Here is a 20,704-nt window from a genome sequence, read left to right on the forward strand (position 1 = left end):
ATTATTATAATCAGTTTTTCATATGGAATTGTAGTAGTTGAATTGTATATTAGCTACTAAGTATGAACTTAACGGGTAGGTAGTACCCGAATTTAAACTTATAAAACGCTAATATGAAGAAAAAGCTTTTATAAATGAGTTCATATTATGCTACGAAATACTATTGACTACTCTTAATATTCTGTATGATTAACTCGATTCAGTTGGCTATTTTGAAGGAAATGGCACCGACTAATCGACACACCATGAATATGAGCGAAGAGGAATTTCGTACCTTTCTTGCTGCAAACATAGCCGCAGTACAGGCTGCGCTACATACCAACAATAACTCTGAATCTAGTAATGCAGCTAACGGCACAAGAAATCTTGTAGGATGCTCCTACAAAGAATTCACTGCCTGCAAACCTTTGGAATTTGATGGAAACGAAGGACCAATTGGATTGAAATGGTGGACCGAGAAAGTCAAATCGGTATTTTCCATAAGTAAGTGTACTGAAGAAGACAAAGTTAAGTACGCTACGCATACCTTCACAGGTACTGTGTTAACGTGGTGGAACACCTATCTTGAATAGGTAGGACAAAATGCTACTTACGCACTACCGTGATCGGCATTCAAGCAATTGATGAACGAGCAGTACCGTCCTAGAAACGAAGTCAATAAACTCAAGGCAGAACTTAGAGAGTTACGAACACAAGGGTTCGACATTACCAAATATGAACGACGATTCACAGAGTTGTGCCTATTGTGTCCGGGAACATTCGAAAATGAAGAAGAGAAGATCGACACATTTGTAAAAGGGTTACCAGTAAGGATTCAAGAAGATGTGAGTTCACACGAGCCCGCTTCTATACAGAAGGCAAGTCGAATGGCTCATAAACTCATAATTCAGATTGAGGGAAGAATTAAAGAGCAGGCGGTCGAAGAAGCCAACACGAAACAACTCAAGAGGAAGTGGGAGGAAAACGGTGACAAGAGTCACCAGTACAACAACAACAACAATTACAACCACAATCGCAACAACTATCCCAACAACCGCAACAACAATCGCAACAATAACCGCCATCCTAACAATAATTAAAACAAACATCCCAACAATAACAACAACCGTTTCAACAACAATAACAACTCCAACAACAACCTCAATAACAACAACGGCAACAAAAACCAAAAACAGCCATGTCATAGGTGTGAAGAAAATCATCAGGGGTTTTGCACGACATTTTGCAATAGGTGTAAAATAAATGGTCATAGCGCGACAAAGTGTGAGGTCTACGGACCAAAGTTTAATAGACTTAAAGGAACAAATAATGTCGTAACAAGTAATGCCGAAACGAATAGTGTCGGAGCAAGTAATACCAACGTTGTTTGTTATAAATGTGGAAAACCGGACCACATTATTAGAAATTGCCCGAATCAGGGGAATACTAAGGGGCAGGGCCGTGGAAGAGTTTTCAATATTAATGCGGCAGAAGCACAGGAAGACCCGGAGCTTTTTACAGGTACGTTTCTTATTGACGATAAATCTGCTTATGTTTTATTTGATTCGGGTGCGGATAGAAGCTATATGAGTAGAGAATTTTGTACTAAATTAAGTTGCCCATTGACGCCTTTGGATAATAAATTTTTACTCGAATTAGCAAATGGTAAATTAATTTCAGCAGATAATATATGTCGGGAGAGAGAAATTAAACTGGGAGATGAAACGTTTAAAATTGATTTAATACCAGTCGAGTTAGGGAGTTTTGATGTAATAATTGGAATGGACTGGTTGAAAAAAGTGAGAGCAGAGGTCGTTTGTTACAAAAATGCAATTCGCATTATGCGTGAAAAAGGAAAACATTTAATGGTGTACGGAGAAAAGAACAACGCGAAATTAAATCTTATTAGTAGTTTGAAGGCGCAAAAACTAATAAGAAAAGGTTGTTACGTCATTCTAGCACACATCGAAGAAGTTAAACCTGAAGAAAAGAACATCATTGATGTTCCCGACGCAAAAGAATTTCCCGATGCATTTCCGAAAGAATTACCGGGATTACCCCCACATCGATCCGTTGAATTTTAAATAGACCTTGTACCAGGAGCTGCACCAATAGCTCGTGCTCCATACAGACTCGCTCCCAGCGAAATGAAAGAATTACAAAGTCAGTTACAGGAACTTTTAGAGCGTGGTTTCATTCGACCAAGCACATCACCATGGAGAGCTCCTGTTTTGTTTGTCAAGAAGAAAGATGGTACATTCAGGTTATGTATCGACAACCGAGAGTTGAACAAACTTACCATCAAGAACTACTACCCACTACCGAGAATCGATGACTTATTTGATCAACTACAAGGCTCGTCTATTTATTCGAAGATCGATTTACGTTCGGGATATCATCAAATGCGGGTGAAGGAGGATGATATTCTAAAGCCTGCTTTTAGGACGCGTTACGGTCATTACGAGTTTATGGTTATGCCGTTTGGATTGACTAACGCACCAGATGTGTTCATGTACCTCATGAACCGAGTGTGTGGGCAATATCTTGACAAGTTTGTCATTGTTTTCATCGATGACATACTTATTTACTTGAAGAATGATCAAGAGCACGAAGAACATTTGAGAAAACTGCTAGAGTTGTTGAGAAAAGGAAAACTGTACGCTAAGTTTTCAAAGTGTGCATTTTGGTTAGAAGAAGTTCAATTCCTCGGTCACATAGTGAACAAAGAAGGTATTCAGGTGGATCCAGCAAAGATTGAAACCGTTGAAAAGTGGGAAACCCCGAAAACTCCGAAACACATAAGCCAATTTTTAGGACTAGCTGGTTACTATAGAAGGTTCATCCAAGACTTTTCCAGAATAGCAAAACCCTTGACTGCATTAACGTATAAAGGGAAGAAATTTGAATGGAAAGATGAACAAGAGAAAGTGTTTAAATTGTTAAAGAAAAAGTTAACTACGACACCTATATTGTCATTACCTGAAGGGAATGATGATTATGTGATATATTGTGACGCCTCAAAACAAGGTCTCGTGTTGTGTATTAATGCAACGAACGAAATTAATTGCTTATGCGTCTAGACAATTAAAGATTCACGAACAGAATTATACGACGCATGATTTGGAATTAGGCGCGGTTGTTTTTGCATTAAAGACTTAGAGGCACTACTTATATGGGGTCAAAAGTATTATATATATCGACCACAAAAGTCTTCAACACATATTTAATCAGAAACAACTGAATATGAGGCAGCGTAATTGGATTGAATTGTTGAATGATTACGACTTTGAGATTCGTTACCACCTGGGTTAGGCAAATGTGGTAGCCGACGCCTTGAGTAGAAAGGACAAAGAACCATTTGAGTAAAATCTATGAATATAATGATTCACACTAACCTTACTACTCAAATAAAGGAGGCGCAACAAGGAGTTTTAAAAGAAGGAAATTTAAAGGATGAAATACCCAAAGGATCGGAGAAGCATCTTAATATTCGGGAAGACGGAACCCGGTATAGGGCTGAAAGAATTTGGGTACCAAAATTTGGAGATATGAGAGAAATGGTACTTAGAGAAGCTCATAAAACCAGATATTCAATACATCCTGGAATGGGGAAGATGTACAAGGATCTCAAGAAACATTTTTGGTGGCCAGGTATGAAAGCTGATGTTGCTAAATACGTAGGGGAATGTTTGACGTGTTCTAAGGTCAAAGCGGAGCATCAGAAACCATAAGGTCTACTTCAACAACCCAAAATCCCAGAATGGAAATGGGAAAACATTACCATGGATTTCATCACTAAATTGCCAAGGACTGCAAGTGGTTTTGTTACTATTTGGGTAATAGTTGATCGTCTCACCAAATCAGCACACTTCCTGCCAATAAGAGAAGATGACAAGATGGAGAAGTTAGCACGACTGTATTTTAAGGAAGTCGTCTCCAGACATGGAATACCAATCTCTATTATCTCTGATAGGGATGACAGATTTATTTCAAGATTCTGGCAGACATTACAGCAAGCATTAGGAACTCGTCTAGACATGAGTACTGCCTATCATCCACAAACTGATGGGTAGAGCGAAAGGATGATATAAACGCTTGAAGACATGTTACGAGCATGTGTTATTGATTTCAGAAACAGTTGGGATCGACATCTACCGTTAGCAGAATTTTCCTACAACAACAGCTACCATTCAAGAATTGAGATGGCACCGTTTGAAGCACTTTATGGTAGAAAGTGCAGGTCTCCGATTTGTTGGAGTGAAGTGGGGGATAGACAGATTACGGGTCCGAAGATAATACAAGAAACTACCGAGAAGATCATCCAAATTCAACAACGGTTGAAAACCGCCCAAAGTCGACAAAAGAGCTACGCCGACATTAAAAGAAAAGATATAGAATTTGAAATTGGAGAGATGGTCATGCTTAAGGTTGCACCTTGGAAAGGCGTTGTTCGATTTGGTAAACGAGGGAAATTAAATCCAAGGTATATTAGACCATTCAAGATTATTGATCGTGTCGGACCAGTAACTTACCGACTTGAATTACCTCAACAACTCGCGGTTGTACATAACACTTTTCACGTCTCGAATTTGAAGAAATGTTTCGCTAAAGAAGATCTCGCTATTTCGTTAGACGAAATCCAAATCAACGAAAAACTTTAATTCATCGAAGAACCCGTCAAAATAATGGATCGTGAGGTTAAACGACTTAAACAAAACAAGATACCAATTGTTAAGGTTCGATGGAATGCTCGTAGAGGACCCGAGTTCACCTGGGAACGAGAAGATCAGATGAAGAAGAAATACCCGCACTTATGATAAGTAAGTATCTCATTAGGTATTTTAACATTATACATAAAAAAGAGTGACTACTAAATTAAGAAACTCGAAAACTATATATATAACGATTATCGTTATAACAACGTCTTACTAATTACATATGAATCATATTAAGATATTGTTACACAATGTTTAATCACGATAAATGATAGGTAAAAATGTCATTATGTATATTAACAATGAACTTCATATGTAAAAACAAGACTACTAACTTAAGGATTTCGAAACGAGACATATATGTAACGATTATCATTGTAACGACATTTAATGTATATATATATATCATATTAAGATATATTAATATATCATAATATTATGATAATATAATAATTTAACATCTCAATAGATATAATAAACATTGGGTTAACAACATTTAACAAAAACTTAAAGGGTTCAAATCAACATTTACATGTAACGACTAACGATGACTTAACGACTTAGTTAAAATGTATATACATGTAGTGTTTTAATATGTATTCATACACTTTTGAAAGATTTCAAGACACTTATCAAAATACTTCTACTTAACAATAATGCTTACAATTACATCCTCATTCAGTTTCATCAACAATTCTACTCGTATGCACCTGTATTCGTTCTCGTACTATACACAGCTTTTAGATGTATGTACTATTGGTATATACACTCCAATGATCAGCTCTTAGTAGCCCATGTGAGTCACCTAACACATGTGGGAACCATCATTTGGCAACTAGCATAAAATATCTCATAAAATTACAAAAATATTAGTAATCATTCATGACTTATTTACAAGTAAACAAAATTACACATCCTTTATATTTAATCCATATACCAATGACCAAAAACACCTACAAACACTTTTATTCTTCAATTTTCGTCATCTAATTGATCTCTTTCAAGTTCTATCTTCAAATTCTAAGTGTTCTTCATAAATTCTATAAGTTCTAGTTTCATAAAATCAAGAATACTTCCAAGTTTGCTAGCTTACTTCCAATCTTGTAAAGTGATCATCCAACCTCAAGAAATCTTTCTTATTTACAGTAATATATCTTTCTAATACAAGGTAATACTCATATTCAAACTTTGATTCAATTTCTATAACTATAACTATCTTATTTCGAGTGGAAATCTTACTTGAACTTGTTTTCGTGTCATGATTCTGCTTCAAGAACTTTCAAGCCATCCAAGGATCCTTTGAAGCTAGATCTATTTTTCTCATTTCTAGTAGGTTTATCCACAAAACCTGGGGTAGTAATGATGTTCATAACATCATTCAATTCATATATATAAAACTACCTTATTCGAAGGTTTAAACTTGAAATCACTAGAACATAGTTTAGTTAATTCTAAACTTGTTCGCAAATAAAAGTTAATCCTTATAACTTGACTTTTAAAATCAACTAAACACATATTCTATATCTATATGATATGCTAACTTAATGATTTAAAAGCATAAAACACGAAAAACACCGTAAAATCGGATATACGCCGTCGTAGTAACACCGCGGGCTGTTTTGGGTTAGTTAATTAAAAACTATGATAAACTTTGATTTAAAAGTTGTTCTTCTGGGAAAATTATTTTTCTTATGAACATGAAACTATATCCAAAAATCATGGTTAAACTTAAAGTGGAAGTATATTTTCCAAAATGGTCATCTAGACGTCGTTCTTTCGACTGAAATGACTACCTTTACAAAAACGACTTGTAACCTGTATTTTTGACTATAAACTTATACTTTTTATGTTTAGATTCATAAACTTAAGTTCAATATGAAACCATAGCAACTTGAAACACTCAAAACGGATTTAAAACGAAGAAGTTATGGGTAAAACAAGATTGGATATTTTTGCTTGTTGTAGCTACGTGAAAATTGGTAAGAAATTTATATTAATCATATCCTAGCTAACTTATATTGTATTATACATGTATTCTAATATATTATGTAATCTTAGGATACCATAGACACGTATGCAAATGTTTTGATATATCATATCGACCCATCTATATATATTATTTGGAACAACCATAGACACTCTATATGCAGTAATGTTGGAGTAAGCTATACAGGGTTGAGGTTGATTCCAAAAATATATATACTTTGAGTTGTGATCTAGCCTGAGACATGTATATACTGGGTCGTGGATTGATTCAAGATAATATATATCAATTTATTTCTGTACATTTAACATGGACAACTAGTTGTAGGTTACTAACGAGGACAGCTGACTTAATAAACTTAAAACATCAAAATGTATTAAAAGTGTTGTAAATATATTTTGAACATACTTTGATATATATGTACATATTTGTTATAGGTTCGTGAATCGACCAGTGGCCAAGTCTTACTTCTCGACGAAGTAAAAATCTGTGAAAGCGAGTTATAGTCCCACTTTTAAAATCTAATATTTTGGGATGAGAATACATGCAGTTTTATAAATGTTTTACGAAATAGACACAAGTAAATGAAACTACATTATTTGGGGTTATGGTTGTTTTAAAAATGAATGCAGTCTTTAAAAAACGTTTCATATAGAGGTCAAAACCTCGCGACGAAATCAATTAATATGGAACGTTTATAATCAATATGAACGGAACATTTCACATAACCTTTTAGGATATATCGGATCAACAAAACCCTCAGGCTGAACCATATAGACATCTTCCTCAAGATGTCCATTTAGGAAAGTGGTCTTGACATCCATTTGCCATATTTCATAATCATAATGAGCAGCAATGGCAATTAATATCCTAATAGACTTTAGCATTGCCACAGGCAAAAAAGTTTCATCATAGTCAACCCCATGAGTTTGAGTGAAACCTTTTGCTACAAGTCTAGCTTTATATGTATCCATGTTTCCATGTATGTCGGTTTTCATTTTGAAGAGCCATTTACAATCAACTAGCCTTGAGCAAGTAGGTTGTGCAACAAGTTCCCAAACTTGGTTGTCATACATGGATTGCATCTCAGCGTTCATGGCTTCCTGCCATTTATCTTTATCAATCCTTGATAAAGCATCTTGGTAGTTTGTTGGTTCATCCAAATCAACCACATAGCAACCATCCATGAGAAACCCATATCTCTCAGGAGGATTACTAATCCTACCAGATCTGCGAATGTCATGTATACTTTGATCATCCATTTGATCATTCTCAACATTTTCATGTTGAGTGCTAGTGTCAACCAATTGTGTATCATCTACTTGATCTTGAACCTCTTCAAGATCTATCTTCCTTTCACTATTACCTTCCATTAGGAACTTAGTTTCAAGGAATTCAGCCTTCCGAGCAACAAATACATTCTGTTCGGATGGATCATAGAAATAATATCCCATATCATCCTTAGGATATCCTATGAAGATACACTTCGTGGATCGAGCATTCAACTTATTAGGGACGTAATGCTTAGGATAAGCTTTACATCCCCATACCTTTAAGTATGATAGAGATGGAGGTTTTCCAAACCACATCTCATGAGGAGTTCATTCCACTTTCTTGGTTGGGGCCATATTTAGAATATGAGCCACGGAGCATAGACAATAACCCCAAAATGATAGAGGTAACGAGCTTCTAGCCATCATAGATCGAACCATATCCATTATGGTTCAGTTCCTCCTTTCGGAAACTCCATTAAGTTGGGGTGTTCCAGGAGGAGTAAGTTGCGAGATAATCCCACAACCTTTAAGATGATCTTGGAAAGCATCGCTTAGGTATTCACCTCCTATATCGGTACGAAGTACTTGATAATCTTATTGAGTTGATTTTGTATTTCGTTTTGATATTCTTTGAATGCTTCAAAAGTTGCGTCCTTGTGTCTTAATAAGTAGACATATCCAAAATGACTGAAATCATCAATGAAAGTGACGAAGTATCTTTTACCATTCCTAGTCATGGGCTTAAAAGGTCCACATACATCCAAATGTATTAATCCTAATAAGTCTTTAGCCCTTTTATAGGTCCCTTTGAAAGGTGCTTTAGTCATTTTTCCTTGTAAACAAGATTCACATACATCAAATGAGTCTAGTTCATTTAATTTCAAAAGTCCATTCTTTTGAAGTGTATGCATTCGATTCTTGTTTATGTGACCAAGGCGACAATGCCATAAGTAGGAATCACTCAAATCCCTTTTGAGTTTCTTGGTGTTTGCATGGAACATTGAGCTATTGTGCGATGTGTCATCATGAACCAATTCATAAATACCATTCAAAGGCGAAGCCTTAAAATAGAACACATTATCTAAAGACAACATGGATATCATCATCAATAAAATTGAAATCAAAACCACATTGTCTTAAACGGGAAATAGAAATAATGTTTCGAGATAAATCGGGTGCATACAAAACATTTTTCAAAATAAGCTCCAAACCACTTGGTAGCTTCAAAACAAAGTCTCCTTGAGCTTTCACTTACACCCTTGCACCATTACCCATGAAGATACTTGTTGTTCCCGCATCTTGATTATTTCTTTTGAACCCCTGCAAAGAATTGTAAATATGAGTTCCACATCCTGTGTCTAATACCCATGTATTAGAAGAAGAAATACTAAGCTCAATGTATACCATATATACATTACCTGAGGTTTTCCCTGCATTCCTCTTTTCTTTCAACTCCTTGAGGTAGATCGGGCAGTTGCGTTTCCAGTGACCCATTTCACCGCAACCAAAACACGGATCTTCCTTGGGGTTTGCTTTACCGGTAACCTTTTGCTTCTTGTTATTATTGATTGGGGTAACCATCTTCCCCTTTCCCTTGCCCTTGCCTTGGTAGGCAGGTCCTTTCCTCTTAGCCGTCTTTGGCTTAGAAGTGTTATGATTTTTGGACCCGCCTTCATTGATCATAAACACGGGTGAAGCCCTTTTACCCATGCTCACTTCAGCCGTCTTAAGCATGGCATGTAATTCGCCAATGCTCTTATCCCATCCATTCATGTTGTAATTCATTACAAATGTGTCAAACCTCTTTGACAAAGAATTAAGGATAAGGTATGTGGCTAATTCATTAGACACGTTGCAGTTTAGACGGTTCGCTCGATCAATTAGGCTTTTCATCTTAGGGACATAAGATGAAACGGATTGGGAGTCGTCCATCCGACATGCATGAAGCGCTCGAACCATTTTGAAGCGCTCAACACGAGCTTGTTGAAGGAACATCTCCTTCAATTGTGTGATCATGTCATATGCACTATGATGCTTGAAATCCTTTTGGAGTTCTGGTATCATAGTCCCAAGCATGAGGCATGAAACTTGCACCGAATCGGTGCAATATTTCTCCCAATAAGCCATGCCTTCCGTATCATCCTCGTCCGGTTGATCGGGAATGGGGTCTTCCAACACATACGCCCTATCCTCTAGTTTGAGGACAGTTCTTAGATTGCGAAACTAATCCATGAAGTTCGTATGGTTGAGTTTTTCCTTTTCGAGGATTGACCTCAACGATAGGTTGTTAAAGTTGATAGGTGTGTTTGGAATGTTATTGTTATTGGCGGCCATCTACAAAATTTAACAAAGTTGTTTAAGTATTAATTATAATTTAACAATCAATACCCTTTTAATCCAATTGATATTTATTAAATTTATAATCCAAAGGTAAACTAAATTTCGGTTAGGTGACCTTTATCCCGTCGTTTGATTTAGCTAGGTAGTCATTATATGACAATTGCAATCCTTTTGTAACTTCTAAGTTATGGGATCATGCAATCCTTTTGCATGGCATATTTTTCCCATCAACGCCTATTTGTTCCTCATGCTTCGGTGACCCTAAGTTCATGATTCCCAAATCAAGTTGTCCTACTTGTGTAAACGTGTAAATTTAACATACAAGTGGTTAGGTGACCTTTATCCCACAAGTGTGCGAAATTTACCTTAATCATATTAGTTTGCCCATAAAGTTTAGGTGACCTTTATCCCATTATGATTTCCCTAATAATTTTAAGTGTCACACAAAAGGATGGCGTTAAACTTGTTTGCCTTGTTAATAAGGGATTTAAATTTTCATTATTTCTAGTTTAAGAAAATAATTATACCATACACCAACATGCATTTAGTGTATGGTTTATTTAAAAATCCATTTTTCATGTTATGTAATAAAGCCAATTTCATTACATTGATATAAACCATTTTATATGTGTTTTAATAACCAATTATTATACACCTTTTAGCCATTTTTAATTTAACCATTTAAATTGTCGTTTTGCATGTCGTTAATAATGTCTAATTTAACCAATTAAATTGTCATTTTGCTTGTTGTTAACTTGTGATTTACTTGTAGCAACCAAACATACAAACACAATAAACAATCATGCATGCAAAACAAATATGTTCACAATCAAGCCAATTTGGTGGACATTTGTTTAGTCGAAAACAAATGCCACCGGTTAAGGGGTTATAACACAAAGTAAGAGATTTTAAATCTCCCACTTAATCTTGCATCCAAATACAATCTTCTTGTGTTCTTACTTTTCTTCTTGTATCTTCATCTTGTTACAAAATATATCCTAATACATTTTTCTAAAAAAGATGAAAATACAACCTAATCTATTTTACATGCCAAATATAAAATAAATTACATAACTAAATAATATTATTACAAACCAATTGAATAAATATTATTACAAAACAATTGAATAAATATTATTACAAACCAAATGAATAATAAATAATCAACCAAACATGTAACCATTCAAACACAAGGTCAAGGCTTGATTGTGAACTTCAACATACAACAAATATGACCAAAATGGAAGAGGCCAAACCCACTTTTGGGTCTCCCAAAATCGGCCAAACAATAGAACCCACCCAAACATATAATTTTTGCATTTTACTATCATGCATGTACATAAAATGTAAAATATATAGTGAGTTTAATAAACATCTCGAAGCATATTTCAACAACTTCGGCTCTAGATACCATTGTTGAGATTTAACAAGTTCCATAATACTTATGATCATTCAAGAAATAAGATTTGCGGAAGCGTATAAATTACCATTTTGAACATGTTAATCTTTAACCTTTTAAAGTTAAATCCCAAGTAGGATCAAGTTGTCAAATATACTTACAAACTACAAGCAAGTAAAGAGTTTATACCTATTCTAAGCTTGGTAGTGAGTGATGAAGATGATGATGAATGGAGCTCCAAAAGAATGAAACCTCAAGTAGATATACCCAAGCTAATAACCACAACACCCTTGACTTTAGTTAGGATTTAATGACACTTGAATGAGCTTGCAAAAACCAATTGAAGAACCCTTTCTTTCTCCCTAAAGGCAACGGTTTTTAGCAGCAGACTTGGGAGGTTTGTGCAGTTTTTTTGATATGTAAATTGCATGTGTGTGTCTCAAAGTGAGTCAAGATGCATGTTTATGGAATTGGGAAAGTATGACCAAGTTTTGGAATCTCTAGCATGCCTACTTACAACTCTACGGCCACTCCCATCATCGTTTAAAATAATACTTGAACTAATTTATAAGCATGCATATTTTATAAACTTGTTTTGTAAAATTAGATTTTATAAAACAAATTTTATAAACTTGCATTTTCTAAATTATGTATGCATTATTTATAAAGCCAATTATATAAAATTCCATATTATTTGTCATGTATACTTTATTTTATAAAACCAATTTTATAAAATACAACATAACTTGATTAATTATTTAAACCATAAATAATTAAATCCTTATTATATAAATAATTCCATGATTTATATATATATATATATATATATATATATATATATATATATATATATATATATACACATATCAAGTGATATAATTTTAGAAACCATTTTCTTAAAATTCAAGTGTCGCGTAATTTAATCAACGATCTAATCGTTAAGATCAAATACGAATAAGGTGTCGGTAAGCTTGTTATTGGGTATGACCCGACTTGGATCAAAACATATTAGCCGCGTTAATTTAATATGTCTCTCGGGCATATGAAATACCTTCAACATTATAATATATTTATATTATAATTATATAAGTTTAATTAGATTTGTATGCTATATTAAATATTAATCATTATTATAATTGTACATATATTATAACAATATATTTATTAATTAATTAATTAAATAATATTAATAGATAATGGATAATGTTGAATTATTATTAATTATTTTTTATTTATAAGATAAGTATTATATATTAATTTAATAACCAAATAATGTACATAAATAATTAAATAATAAATTAAATGACTAAATAAATATAAAAGTTTATATTTCATACTTATCCACTTAACACATATTAAAATAATTTAATTTGATTTAACATATATAAATTTTATGTATTTTTAATAGCCGATTAATATACAAATGTATGTAAATTCGTGTTTAATTTCATTAAAAATATAAATGTTATTTACATAATTTTTATAAGGTTAGTTAAACATATTAATCAGTAGGAAAATTTATAAAAATAATTCTATTAAGTTTTTGTATTTATTTTCCATTTATTTTTATTCACTTTCTCGATTTAATCCCAAAACTAGTTTAATTATGGATAAAATAATTTTTTGACCTAAATAATTATATTTATAATTTTTTCAGGTCTAGACAAGTTAAATAAACTCATAAATTTTTTTATATATATTTTAGTATTATTATAAATATTTATTACAAATTTTACATAGTTTCTATGTTTAAATAATACAAAATTCTTATTTAATTACAAATAATATTCAAAAAATTAAAAAAAATTGTTTTCATATGTTCTAACACTATTTTATATATTTTTCAAATAATTATTACATTTATTTATGTTTAAAATAATTTATAACTCTTATATATATATATATATATATATATATATATATATATATATATATATATATATATATATATATATATATATATATATATATATATATATATATATATATATCGGTATAATAAAAATTAAAGAATAAATATATATAATGATATCTAGATCAGGTTTTCAACTTTAATAATTATTATAAACTTATTACTTTCGGTAATAATTAGTTTTACTATTTTTAGGTGTTTAGATCAATTAATTTTGATTTTATATACATATACATATACACCGAATACCTTATTTACTATTTTATAAATAAAAATGTATATAATAATTGATAAAAATTATTTTTAGACCAGAGTAATATGTATACAATTTTTATAAGCTTGATGTATATTTTTCATAATTTAATTCGTTTTTTATATATTTATCAACTTATATATACCGAAACACACATATAAACATATTTTAATTTATAAAAAATATAAATTCTATTTATAAATTTGTATAATTATTTTTCTAGGTTATGTAAACATGTAATAATGATTTTCAAAAATTGAAGTTAATTATTTAAGTAAAAATTCAAATTATAAAGATTTATAAAAAGAAAACAAGTTTTCGGTAAGAAAAATAAAACAAAAACGAAACAAAAAAGAAAGAAAAAGAGAAGAAACTTACAAAAATAATTAGGGTTTAGAGAGAGAACCAAAGTTATGGAAAAAAAATAATGAGGCTTAAAGGGGGTATTTATAGGATTTAAAAACTTGGTGAGCAAGAAAAATTTCACTTTATTTCGAAAAATAAATACAATTTATTTATTATTATTATTTTTTTATTTTGGACGTCCATTTTATATATATATATATATATATATATATATATATATATATATATATATATATATATATATATATATATATATATTATTATTTTTACAAAATTAATTTAGAACTTTCTAGAATAATTAAACTTAATTTATACATATTTTTTAATATTATTATTAGCTAATTTATTAATTATAAAAATATATGTATTTAAAAGTTTATAAAAATAATTAAATTAATTATTCACATTTTTATTAAATTAAATAAAACAAAACTTTTATAATTTAAAAATGTACACATTTATTTATACATTTATATACTTGTTTATTATTTATACATACTAATTGTATATATAATAAATACTTATACATTTATAATTTATTATAATAATAATAATACACATTAGGGTTAGGGTTTTTATAATATTAATTAATGTTTTGGGTTAAGGTTTAGTTTTTAAATACGAGTATTAATTATGTCACTTTATTAATTACACATATAACAACCCTAAATCAAATACTTAGAACACTCAAGTGAAACCCTAAGGGTATAATAGTCATTTCAGGAAGGAAAAAGTGACGGTTGTCACACAATCCACCTAGGACGCACAGCTAGCCTATTAACCCTTCAACTCGTCACTAAGTAGATGCTTGGGAACACCAATGCTTAAACCCTTCCGCACTCCGTCACAACCGTTAACACGGTCACCTTCCCACATCAAAGCTAGTCAACAACCATGACATTACTCGCACACGTACGTGGTTGATGAAAGCGCCTCCGAAATGGCACTACTACGCATACTCACACGAAAAAGTGGTCGACAAAGAGTGAACAACACTCGCCACAGATCTCACATGCAAAAGTGGCCGACGAAGAGTGAACAACACTCGCCACACATCTCACACCACAATCCTGGTCAACGAAGAGTGAACAACACTCTAAAGGGACGAACACACGTCACGTGCCCTCACTTGGTGATATAAAACCCGGTACACACTAACCCAATAACACGCGCACACAAGGGAATGGTACTTGCAAAATGACTGCTGGTACTCACACAATGAACGAAAGCGTACATACGCCTTGTAACACTAACCCCCGAAGTGGTCGTCCGCACTTACCAAAAAGCAATCAATAAATCGATCACACCCACCTATCACTCGCACAATATGGTCTCCATACTCACGCTATGGTGCTACCGGCTATTTGGTTCACACCACACGTCACATACTATGGCGTTACCAGCTCTTTGGTTCACACCACAACACACATGCCATGATGCTACCAGCTCTTTGGTTCACATCATAGCACTCGTCACGCACATGCTATGGTACTACCGACTCTTTGGTTCATACCATAACAAAAACAAACACACTAACACAACCAACGGAAAGTTTAACGACCCTAATACCCCCAAATGCCTAAACAACAAAAGACTCACACAATAGAGTCAAAGCACCACACATTAATCACACACTCTAATGAGTGCAACTCAAAACCACAAACGTAAGCCGACCGCTTGCTACAAATTATCTCCAACGGAGAATAAAGTTTAGCTAAGGCTTACATACACACCGCATTCTATTACAAAATGAACAAGATACGAATATCACACTAAAAGTACCTGAACGTCTTCTCGCGACGCCCGCCATCACTAGCTCAGGACACTCCATCTTGCGATGTCCTTATCTACGGTAATTGAAACACATAGCGCCATTACTGAAATGTCCCATTCATATTGATTATAAACGTTCCATATTAATTGATTTCATCGTGAGGTTTTGACCTCTATATGAGACGTTTTTCAAAGAATGCATTCATTTTTAAAACAAGCATAACCTTTATTTTATCGATAAAGGTTTTAAAAAACATTACGTAGATTATCAAATAATGATAATCTAAAATATACTGTTTACACACGACCATTACATAATGGTTTACAATAAGAATATATTACATCAAAAATAAGTTTATTGAATGCAGTTTTTACACAATATCATACAAGCATGGACTCCAAATCTTGTCCTTATTTTAGTATGCAACAGCGGAAGCTCTTAATAATAAACTGAGAATAAACATGCTTAAAACGTCAACAAAAATGTTGGTGAATTATAGGTTTAACCTATATATTATCAAATCATAATAATAGACCACAAGATTTCATATTTCAATATACATCTCATACATAGAGATAAAAATCATTCATATGGTGAACACCTGGTAACCGACATTAACAAGATGCATATAAGAATATCCCCTATCATTCCGGGAAATCCTTCGGACATGATAAAAACGAATTCGAAGTACTAAAGCATCCGGTACTTTGGATAGGGTTCGTTAGGCCTAATAGATCAATCTATAGGATTCGCGTTAATTAGTAGATCGGTTTACTAATTCTTAGGTTACCAAGCAAAAGGGGCATATTCGGCTTCGATCATTCACCCATATAATGTAGTTTCATTTACTTGTGTCTATTTAGTAAAACATTTATAAAATTGCATGTATTCTCATCCCAAAATATTAGATTTTAAAAGTGGGACTATAACTCACTTTCACAGATTTTTACTTCGTCGGGAAGTAAGACTTGGCCACTGGTCAATTCACGAACCTATAACAAATATGTACATATATATCAAAGTATGTTCAAAATATATTTACAACACTTTTAATACATTTTGATGTTTTAAGTTTATTAAGTCAGCTGTCCTCGTTAGTAACATATGTCACGACCCTACTTTTTCCGTTATCTATTACCGTTAATTATTTAACGACCGTTAACTGTTAATTGTGCTACATCATTTCTATGACCTATATTATTATTTTAATAATAATATATTAATTATTATGTGTTATGTGAATATTTGTATTCATATTTTGAGTTATACGTTTCTACGTGTCGCGGATTTCTATCCGGCGAATCTTTTCGGTTTTCAAACCAACGGTCGAGTTTTTGGGATATTTAAAACCTAAATATTTTAAATATGATATTTTACGATCATATTATTATATATAGCATTTGTATTTAATTTTCTTCGCGTATTTGTTATCTCTCCGAATTTTTAATCGCGTAAGCGTGTTTTCGCGTTTCGGGTTTCGTTCGGGCTTCCGGGCCACGAGGGATTACACATTTAGCAAGTTGGACCACCATGGGGCCCACCCCATCCCAATTTCAGCTGAATGGAGGGAGGGAGGGAGTATTACTCCCTTGATTTCTTTTTTTGTGATTATTTTGTATTTCAACAATATTTTCCTAAAACCTAGCTTTTATTTTTTCTCTCCTCCTCTCTTCTTCTCCCTTTTGGCGATGGAATACCACCACCATACATCATCATCCTTCATCAATTTTATTACTTGGATCAAGGCTTATTCAACACCAACGCGTTCCTCATTCCGTTTTCTACGCGATTATACTTGTTGATTATTGATTAGGGTATAAACCCTAACCCTAGAACTTTTAATTTTTCTTTATTTTTCTGTATTTGATGTCTATTTTAATAGTATGATGATTACTTGTTGTTGTAATGGTGTTTGTATGCATAGAATTACTCATAAACACATGTTTTCGGTTTGATAAAATTGGGACAGCAGCTATTTCGTGTACTTCTGATATTGTGACTGATATAAAAGTTAAAATAAAGTAGCTAGATGAGTTCCTCTCATCAAGACATTGATTTTAGACTCCGGATTCATGTCGTTTCGATTTTCGGAGCCCTAGATATGATCAAAATGATATTTTGTTAAGATTGAAATGTGATTTTGGTATGAACCAGATTTGGTCCGACTTTGTGACCATATTTGGTGACTTTAGGGTGTGTTAGTGTGTTAGGATTAATGGTGGGACGAACTTTCATGTTCGGGTCATCTAAATCCGAGCCACGAATCACCCGTTGCGTCTAAAACACGATTTTGATTGAATTAAAGTTTCAAGTGGTGTCATGGCTGATCACCATGACTTGTGTGCTGTTATTGGTGTGTTATTGAGTGTACCAAAGTGTTGGGTGGTTTGATTAGGTGGAGATATATGTAAGGCTCGCCGAAAACGACACCCGGGGCTCAAGATACGACCCGATGAACTTTTGATTTAAAACTTATGATTAATTATTAAACTTATAATATAAATAATGATTTTCATTATTATTTAATTACTTATGATATAAAAGGTAATTATTATAATTTAAGACTTATGATATATATTTATTATATCATTTAATTATTACTTATGATTTAATTAACATTTTAATTAAACTTATGATTAATAACACTTTTATTATTAATGGAAAATATTTATGATAAGTATTAAACTTATATTATAAGATTATTATTATAAGACTTATAATAAGGATTAATTAATTATTTAATTATTATAAGGCTTAGTTATTATTTAATTATAATTTAATTATTAAATACTTATGATTTAATAATTATAATTAAAAACTTATGATATGATTAATAATTCATTATTAATTAATAATACTTATGATATGATTTAAAATTTATTATTAATTAATAATACTTATATTATGACTAATATTTAATTAATTAATTAAATACTTATGTTATATTAATTATATCATTTAAACTTATATTAACTTTAATAATTCATTTTAATTTAATTAAACTTATGTTATGACATAATTAGACATATTTAACTTTAATAAACATTACAACTTACATTATTATTACAACTTACACTTTTAAAATTTACGTTGACTATGTTTGACCAAGGTTGACTTTTGAGTTGACTTTCAGTTGACTTTTGTTGACTTTCTAATTAAGGAAACTTTCCTAACTTATAAACTTTCCTAAAATAGCAACTTTCTAAATTTGGAAACTTTCCAAAAATACAAACTTTCCAAAAATAGAAACTTTCCAAAAATAGAAACTTTCCAAAAATGGAAACCTGCTAAAAATAGAAACTTTCTAAAAATAGAAAGTGTGTGTCCGTAAGCTGTTCCGATGCATATTGAGTATTGTTCTATGACTACTTGAAACATGTACAATAGCTTTCATACTAAGACTTGACCTAAGTTAGTTATTTATATCGACCTGTTTTATTTATAGGTCGGCGTTATGATCATTCCTGATCACTATACTCATTTGCTGTTCGCTTTATTGTGTTGGTTACTTCGTTACTATTAAGGTGAGTTATAGTCCCGTTTTTACATACTTTTCAAAGTATATTTTTGGGATGTGATTACATGCATTTTATTTCACGTTTAGACACAAGTGACAATTAAATTTAAATTATTCATTGTGAGTTGGAAAAAAATATTCCCTAGTCTGGTAACTGTAATCATTGGTTTCTACCGGCGAACGCGAATCCTACAGATAGATCTATCGGGTTTGACAATGCCATTTCGAGCTAGTCGCGCTAGCAATTTATAATCAGAATGTTTAGTACTTCATATTTTTTTGTAGATACACTGTCCAGTATATATTATTATTGTGTTGGCAAGGGTAAATAAAGGGTTAAGTGGTTACCAGGTGGCTCATTGATAATGGAATAATGTTTAATGTTTTCTAACATTTTTAAATCTTGTGGTCTAAAGTTTATTCAATTATTTAAACCTATAATTCACTCAACCTTTGTGTTGATAGTTTACTCTCATGTTTTCACAGGTACTTGAGTTTATGTGATGCTTCCGCTGTATTTAGAAGAGTCTGCATGCATTTGGGTAGATTTTTATGAAACAATTATGAAACTTTGGCTTGCATTCGATCTTTGAATAATTATTACTTGTGGGTTGTTGACAATGTTTTGTGTCAACTTTGGATTATTAATATGTTTGGTTACTTTTAAACTACATATTTTGGTATGCTGGGAAACTTTTGAAATAAAAGAATGCAATGCCGTTTGTTAAATTCATTTAAGTTCGATCAAGCTGTGGGACCAAGTGACAGAGCCGTTAAGTGTTTTGACGGGGCCATCACAGTTGGTATCAGAGCTCTGGTTGTAGGGAACTAGGCAGTCTTAATGTGGTCAACCCGTGGTTCTTAGGGTGCATTAGAGTCTAGTCTACAGCCTGACCATTTTGCTATAGCATTATTATGCATTTCATTTCATATGAGATATATCATAAGCATTTATTCCTATTTGGTATATGGTTTGTGGTTTTACTGTTTGTAGATGTCGACTTCGAGTAACAACTCCGTTCGTGCTCCTGCTCCTTCGGATGCTGAAAGACGCCGTGCTGGTCAACCTTTGATCGACGATCCTGTTCACTACTACTTTTCCACCCTTACTTACATGAACAGGGCTTATAATGAAGTGACACGTATTAATGCGCTTAGTGATTGTATGCGTACTTTACTACATAACGAGAT

This window comes from Rutidosis leptorrhynchoides, chromosome 7 (assembly GCF_046630445.1).
Source record: "Rutidosis leptorrhynchoides isolate AG116_Rl617_1_P2 chromosome 7, CSIRO_AGI_Rlap_v1, whole genome shotgun sequence".
NCBI lineage: Eukaryota > Viridiplantae > Streptophyta > Magnoliopsida > Asterales > Asteraceae > Rutidosis > Rutidosis leptorrhynchoides.